Source organism: Azolla caroliniana, unplaced genomic scaffold, assembly GCF_043228905.1.
Source record: "Azolla caroliniana isolate FFs.n. ecotype wild unplaced genomic scaffold, voAzoCaro1.0.p SCAF_18, whole genome shotgun sequence".
Lineage (NCBI taxonomy): Eukaryota > Viridiplantae > Streptophyta > Polypodiopsida > Salviniales > Salviniaceae > Azolla > Azolla caroliniana.
The window spans coordinates 1,968,095-1,977,248 of record NW_028230453.1 but is presented as its reverse complement, the minus strand read 5'-3'; positions in this window follow the sequence as shown (position 1 = coordinate 1,977,248).

Genomic DNA, 9,154 nt, shown 5'->3' with positions numbered 1-9,154 from the left:
AACTAGAGGCATGGCAAAGCAAACGTAGTGCCCTTCCCCATATAACCATTGCCTCATGACATTCCCATAGACAATGGGATATGCTTTTCTATTTGTCCACATGCAATACATCTAGGATCTACATTGAGGCCTTTACCCCACGTCCCTACCGGGCAAGGCTTTATGTGCAATAATCCATAAACACATCATTATCTTGCGGTCATAACTGTCATGCCATATCATTTTCCAGAATTGATCTAGTCTCATTTCACTAATGCCCTCCTGTATCCAAAATTTCTTTGCCGCAATCTTGTCGTGTTCTTGTTCTAGAATAATTTTCCTCCCAATTTTCGTGTTGTACATGAAAAACTAAACCAACTTTGCCCCATCATCAGTTCCTCCTTGAGGTCTCCAAAAATACATCGTTGGGTCCCATGATAACTGATCTAAATGCCCTTCTATAGGCCAACACATTGTCGCCGGTGTGATCTCCCTTGGCTTAGGGTCAATAATCATTTCCTTTCCATTTTTTGCTACCAGCCTAATCAGTCTTTCTCAGTGATAGGTTGGTTGCTCATCTCTTACCATTTCGTGCTCTAGTTTGTAGTAGCATGCCTCATTTGATTATGCTTTTAGTCACTTAATGCCAATTAAACAATTCTCGGCATCTATAGGTCCTACATACGCTCAATGTTAATCACATGATAAAACAACGATAGGTATTTGTTATTATGAGATAAGCAAACAATTAGAATATGTTGATAATTAGAAAGTGAATCCTTTTGATGAGCATGTGTTGATAATTGAGCTATTTTAATAGACATGCGTTACGACCAAATTTGTAATTGTAGTTGTGGACTATTTCATAATGAATGGAGGGTGAGGATTGAGATACTCAGACCACTTTTTTATACATTGCATTAAAAAAATGTTTTTAGAGCATAACTTTAGTGTATCATAAGCTAAATTCAGACTTGTATACATTAATGTAAATTATGTTCGTGCATGTGTCTATGTAAATTCACACTTGTATACATTAATGTAAATTCACACTTGTCTATGTGATTGCCCGTGTGTGTATGTGTGACTGTGTGTCTATTATCGCGCGTGTTTGTGCTTGTGCTTCTCTATACGGTTATGAATGTGTGCATTTCTCTATTACCGTTACTATCTCTGTGGTTTAACAAACATGAAGTATTAACACATGTTGTTTTCTTTTCGACATGCAAGTTGACCTGTAATATATGAGTTGTATATTATCCTATGTACATTGCCTTAACTAATGGAAGTAGTTTTTTTGGGAAAAAAAACAAGTGTTATAATTAACCAATTTGTAATTCAAATACCTTGATTTCATTGCTTCTTTATTTATTTGAGTAAACATTATTTGAAATGGCTTGCTAGTAGTTTAAAAATAATCCATCATGCACCTTTATGTGAATTTCCTCTAGATATATTTGCAACACCAAATGTATAATCTGTGAGAATAAAATAATTAATTATACACATATTGAACACAATCACCATCCCATATATAGCTTCACGTGTGATCTCAATGGGGTCAAGAGATTCCAATAGACTAAGTATTTGTAAATCTTATCTGTATACACGCAAGGTCAAATCATGATTGATGAACCATAATGATCCAATAAATTTCACACTCACATGGATCACATAATCCCCACCTTTCTTTAATAGTTCCAAATTCTACAACAACATTCATTTTCTACATTTTGAAATATATCATATCTCTTGCATGTGTTGAAAAGTGATTGAGTTTGTCACATAACATCAAGGCATATAAACACATTACCCCTGGTCAATGAGAATATGCAAGGTCTATATTGTTCAACCTAATTTCCGCATCATTAAGGGAAGGATTTGTCATTAGAAAGGTAATAAGATGCATGAGTTGTGCATACCATAGTAGATCGTACAATGATCGAACATGCTACCAATTAAACAACAATAAGGCATATACATATACCGATTCCAACCTACTTGAATATATCCAAGGTAAACTAATTTGGTTGAAATTTTATTTCAAGGACAATAGTTGTACGCTTTTGGTCATCGTTAAGGTTCCTCGTGGAAAATTCAAAAGTATAGAAGATTGCATAGTATGGCTTTGTCCATGCATTGTTTGGATAGTTATGGTCATATTGATCACTCGTTAGAGCAGTTAAAAATCCTATGGGTGCATAATCACCATATACACATAACCTAAGCCATTCCCTTGACCCCTTGCACATAGTAAAAACAATCACATAACTCCTCCCCATAATATTCATAGTTGCAACATGCATATGTTCCTAACTACTTATGGGTGAAAGTTTATTCGAAATGATATTTGGACTAATAAATGAAATACAAAAAAGGACAACTACATAACCTTATATCCTAAAATACATGTTCGATCAAGATTTCATCTCATGAGTTTTCCCCCTTCACCATTAGTTTGTAGATGTAGATGCGGCAACTTCTCAACTCGAACAAGCTTTGATGGATTCACCATTAGTATTCATCACAAGAAGAATACTTTTCTCTCTTTTAAATACATATCTATTTATCTACACTCTCAAAAGCTTCTCATTTTCCTTCCACATCCAAAAGTGACTTTTTATAAGAGAAAAAGACATTGTTCTTAAAGTCTCTCCTTTTCTCTTTAGTTACTTTTTTGGGGCCATGTTTCTTGCTTTTCTAGATCCATATCAAGTTTCCCTTTTTTACCCTAGGGACTTAATGTGGATCATTTATGGATTTGTTATTTCTCCTCATTTTTCTTGTAATTTATTTGAGGTTCCAATTATGTATTGTAAAACATTTGCGGCCCTCTCTCAATGTCATCATGCAACAATATCCCATTTTTTTAACACATCGCTCTCTCTCTTGATAATAAAATATATCTATCTACCTCTCGTGTAAAAGAGTTGTATATATTAAAATAACGTCAGAATACACAAAAATCATTGTTGTCCTTGTTGTAACAATGAGGATCTGATAGTAAGGTAAACCTTCTAAGGTGGAGTAAAATAGGTTGATATAAAGGCAACATTTATAGAGACAAGGTGCACATAGGTCTCAATTACGACAATTGTCAAACCACATTTCTATTTAACATAGTTATCTCTTGTTGTATTTTGTCGAGGCCAAGAAGTGCGAATTGTTTTTTTAAACTCAAATTGTAACATTGACCCCAATACCCAAGGTATTAACCATAAAAGACAAGATCAAAACTTTATTAGCATTCCTTAGTTGCACTTGACACAAAGATACCATTAATGCACTAGCCATACACACATTAGATCCACGATTATAGGTATTCACACAACTATTCACTCTATTATTGACTACTTGATGGACATCCTAGTAAGACTTGGCAAGTATCATGGAACTACTCTTTAACAGTGAAAGTGAGCTTTGATGACCTTTACTTGTTGTTTTGTACCCCCGTTTAAGCCTCATGGATTAAGTGGTCATAGACCAAGGATTGATGAAAATTGACCAAGCTTGTTCAAACCAAGTGGTTTGGTAAATATATCCACCATTTCCCAATGGGTTTGAATATGTTGGAGATCAATGTCTCAGACTATAATTTGCTCTTGGACGTAGTGATAGTGCACCTCAATATGCTTCATCTACACATGAAAAAGTTCCTAATTCTCAATAACTTATATGGATTTGAAGGTCATAAAGAACGACATCACGTCTTTTACCGAGAGGGACGAGTAATAATAAATGATCGCGCCACCAATTGGTGGCATGTGGCCCATATGATAGACAATAAAATTAGGATGACTTTATGGAATTGTAATGGTGCACTTTGGACACACCCTGGCCATCTAGAGGAGATTTTGAAGGTACTTGATATACTTTTCTTAGTAGAAACACAACAGAGTCCAAATAGAGGACTGCCACGAGTTGAAGGTTTTCGTTGGGAGTTTGTCTTTAGACAAACCTCACGTCGACGTACTATTGGAGGGTCAGGAGGGGTTGCAATACTATTTCGGAGAGAGATACATAATAGGATAGAAATACTAAGGACAAACCCATAAGCCCGTTTTATGTGGGTGAAAGTCCTCACTAGTAAGGATCATGCAATATTTGTCGCCATTTGTTACTTTCCCCCGAAAGGATCTTAGTATAATATGGATGGAGAGGCAAGTTTAGTTGATGAAGGAGTGCCACATGAGCCTTCTCCATACGAACCTTTATCGGATGACATAATCCAATATTCTTCTTAAGAGGAAGTCTTCCTTGTAGGAGATTTCAATGCGAGAACCCAATCCCGACAATGCACAATATTTCAGATCCTAGAAATGGTGAATGTCGACCCTTTAGCCATAGGCATCACACGTAGATCAAAAGATCAAGGTGCGAACACCACAAGGTTTGGCCATCATCTGCTTGAGCTTGGAAGTCGACACCAGATGATCATATATAATGGTTTAGCCAAGTGGCCGGGCTCGGAAGAGCTCACATGTTTCCCACATGGAGGAGGGGAAAGCACAATTGATTACCTAATAGGACGCCCTAAAGCTACCCACATGATTAACTCCTTCCGGGTGGCCCCATGCCCTATTGGTGCAAACCATATACTTTGAGCTAAAATGTGACACCTCCAACGCCACCAACTCTAGTAAACCAAACCATCACACCATAATACATTTCACGCATGAGCTCTTTGACATCTACTCCTAACATGTTCAAGCCCATCTCTCCTCTCTTGATTCTTCCCTGCCTTTAGAGAACCTCACTATAGAACTCACATACAGCCTTCACTCAACAACAATTAGTAGCTTCCCATACATGAAACATTGGACCAATCAAAGTAGAATAGGGTCTATGCCATAGAATAGGTGGTATGATGAGGATTGTAGAGACTTGTATAGACAACTTAAAGTATCACGACTTAGTGGTACTATTTCCTTAGTATAGGGTCGCAAAGAGATGCGCAAGATGACACGTCGTAAAAGACAGGCTTGGGAAGCATCTCAATATTGGGAACTCTACCACATGTTCATGAGTAGGGATTGCACCCTTTCATGGAAGAGACTACGGGAACCGAGACCACAAGCACCCATCGAGGATCCCAACACTTGGCACACATATATAGAGAGACTCTACCATGTCTCAAACCAACTATCCATTTCCATGCCTTCCACACCTCGACCTACCAGGGGGGCACTTTTTACGACCTCATGGGTCACGAAGGTCATAAAAAAATTACAACATAGGAAATCCATGGACCACATAGGATTGCGAGCCGAACACATCATATATGCTTGAGAGTGCCTAGCTCCTTTTCTCACTCTAATCTTCAATTGCGCTCAAACCACAATGGACCATGAACACAATGACCCCTATACATAAAGGAGGGGACCCAATGGACCCAACTACATATAGAACCATTATGATAGGTCATACGCTTGCTAAATTATATGGTGCAGTAATCTGAAGTAGAGCTTAGTGATTATATGGAAACCTTAAGTCTTCGAGCACCTGAGTAGGCATGCTTTAGACGAGCCTTCTCCATGATTGACCATATATTCACACTTAGATGCTTAATTGACCATATATTGTTGCTTTGTGAACTTCCACAAAGCCTTTGACACAGTTCCTAGGGAGCGGTTCTTTGATTGGCCTAAAAGCTTGGAGATACCAAATGACATGATCTGGGCCACCTATGCTCTATATGAGCAAGTCTCTAGGTGCCTAAGATGTCCAAATGGCCTATCTGATTGCTTCACCAGCACCATTGGTGTAAAACAAGGTTGCCTCCTATCACCGACTCTTTTTCGGATCTACATTGATGAGATCACTGATTTTATTGCTCGTAAGGGAGGCAATAGAGTAGTCATTGGGGGTATGCAAGTTAGTCTCTTATTCTATGTAGACGACATAGTTTTTCTCTCAAAGTCTGAACACAAAGTCTTACAAAAGCACCTTATTAATGCGCTAGATGACTTTTGAACACAACGAGGATTGGTAGTGAATCTAGCGAAAACTAAAGTCCTTATGTTTCATACATCGTCTTGAGTTAGGAATAAATGTCACTTAATGCTCTCTCATAAACCAGTTGAGGTAGTTGGATCATATGTATATCTAGGAGTCACTTTTAGTGCTCACTCAGGTAAATTCTCGATGACCCAGGAAACCAAAGATAGGTTAATGAGAGGGTATGCATCCCTCTCACTCTTAGAGAGACAAGGCCACCATGCATACTTTCAAGAGCCACGAACTATGGGATAGCTCTTGACTCATTAGTGACCCCTTCCCTCATGTATGCATCACTAGTTTGGGCTTCAGGTCTACCATCTTTCATGTGGACGCAATTAGAGGGACCTTTGACGACGATGCTATCACATCAATTCCGAAGCAAATCGATAGTACCACATGACATTATTAGAGCAAATCAATCCCTATATGCATCCGAGATAGTAGCTCTTGGTAAAGCATTGTAGTGAGTTGGTTACTTGCAAATGACATAGACATTAATAACCTACATCCCCTTAAGTACAACCATGGGACTAATAAAACTTTAATCTCTCATGAGGACCATAATAAAGTAATACGCCAAGAAATATGGCAACTTTACACTCGATATAAATGGATCACCCCACGAGAGTCACTCCCATCTAAAATGTTGTACTATAAGGAACACTTCATGCATTTCTCTAAGTTAGGTTTTATTACAAGACCAAAATATCTAGATACATTCTTATAAAATGCACTAAGGGTTGCCATTGGAAAACTTAGGATATCATCTCACCAACTTGAGATTGAGAATGGTCGTACTAATAGAATCCCTAGAGAGGAAAGGATGTGTAAATTATGTCACATAGAGATAGATGATGAGTATCACTTTACATGCAAGTGTCCAACTTACACCGAGATAAGGGCGAAATACCAAGACATACTAGGACCCTCTCCCACCCTCTCCAAACTATTAGATACCCCGGATATAAAGAGACTGGGTAGGTATATCTTAGAGTGAAAACAACATAGAGAGAATAAGCTACAAAATGTTAACCATAACCATTTTAGCATTCACCAACATGTAACTAATGAAACTTTTCAGGAACAAGGGGAGATGATTGTAGACACGCCTACACCACTCAGCCTCTCTCTTATTGAAGCAGAAAAGCAAAGAACAACCAAACACCCTCGGATGTCGGGCTTTAAAGCAACTCGATGTGGAGTAGAAACAATTAAGAAGATAAGGGAATGTGAGTTGCGCCGCCTAGAAGCTATGGTTGGAGTTCCTTATACATTGGGACCACGACCCACATCCACATTGAAACCCTTTGACCTCTCGCTTCTTTTCGAGAGACTTGGATGGAAATGACACTAGGCCTAATATAAAGTCATTTCCTTTCTAGAACATGTTTTTTACTAGACCTCTTTAACTTAAGTCTTATTTTATTTTATTTTTACTTTCGATGAATGGGTAGATACCCCATTTTTGTTGTAAACAAATTGTCTCATGGGCCAATTTTGGTCTTAGAAGACACTAATCTCTCTCTCTCTCTCTCTCTCTCTCTCTCTCTCTCGTTCAACACCTTGGGAGGGGGGTGGAGCTCTCCTCCCATCAACACCTCCCATGAACTTGGTTACAAAACATCGTCGCTTTTGCGAGGGGCTCATCAACACACCTAACTTTGTGAGTTGACTCAGATATTGTTTCATATGCCTCACCTAGCTAAATAACGTCTTGTCAAAATCATATCAATCATGGCAGCTAACATGATATGTGTTCCTCATCCACCACATCTTCAATATCCCACTAGTGAATCCTTGTGAAATACCAAATAGCATGAATGCCCAGAGCTAGAAGGCATGCCAAATTTTGAGCTTGCTAATTTTTGTTGTAAGAGTTCTTTCCTAAACAACAATGACTTATTTATCTTCATTTTGTACTAACTTTGAAATAATTTTCATTTTACCCAACATAAATATGGTTCCACAAGGCACTTTGGGTTCAAATCCATTCCGATTATTCGAACATTGGACATGGTTTTATGACTTTGCCCAAATGTATGTGTTACCCGTAGGAGTGTACGGGGAGGCATAAGGGTGGAACACGTTAAAGTGGTTGTTGTGTAGGTATACTGTATACGAGTGTGAGTGAGGTGGAACATGTGTGTGAACACATGCACAATTATGTGCATGTGTATAATGGTCTTTTTTGTAACGGTCATATTATGTAACTGTTACATTTGATGTACTATATAAACCCCCTATAGGGTATGTAATGGATAGAACTTTTCCCTCTCATTTTGTATCATTTTTCTATTTCTCTCTCCTTCTCTCTATTTCTCTCACGCGTAACCCCCTTGGGAGGGGGGTGGAGTTGTTCTTGGCTCCGCCCCCCACCCATTAACAATATGTACAAGAGTTCAAGTCCATCCAACTTATCCAAATGGACATGGATGATGATGGTGACATTTTTCCAACCATTGATTGGATGTTTTGAAATAAGGTACTACATGTAAGTTTGCAATAGCAATAACAATGCATATGCTAGCTTTTTTCCTCCATTGATGTGTTGTCTACTTAAATACGTGGAACAATTCAAAATACGATAACGTATATTATTCTTCGGACAATATACACGTTAAATACGTAGAATACACATAAAATATGTGAAAGGTTACTTAATATTTAAAGCTTTTAAATTAGAGATCTATGTATATAAATTATGATATAGTAAGCATCTCAATGGCAACACTTTAATACAATATTTTCAATTGAATGAGGCTGCGAATGATATAACAAGCTCTACAATAATGTTTTGAGCAATTTTTCTTGCTTTGTATGTGTGCTTCCATTTATAGAAGAATTTCTTCTTAATAATTGATCTATAATAACATGCAAATGGCTTGTCGAGATCGTGTCCTTTTCTCTCCATCAAACACTCCGACAAAGTGTGACCCATTTTGCCCACTAAACCTTTCTATTATAATTTTATTGATCATGTATTTGTGTTTCGAATAAAACCGAATATAAGTTATATATTATCCTATGTACTTTTTCTTAACTAATGGAAGTAGAATTGTTTTGGGAAAAAAAAAACCAAGGTCAATATAGTGTAAAATGCGCTTGCATTATTCTAGCACTATGAGTATAGGGTTTAAAAGTGGAGCTGGACAAAATTATTTGTATTGGATCAAAT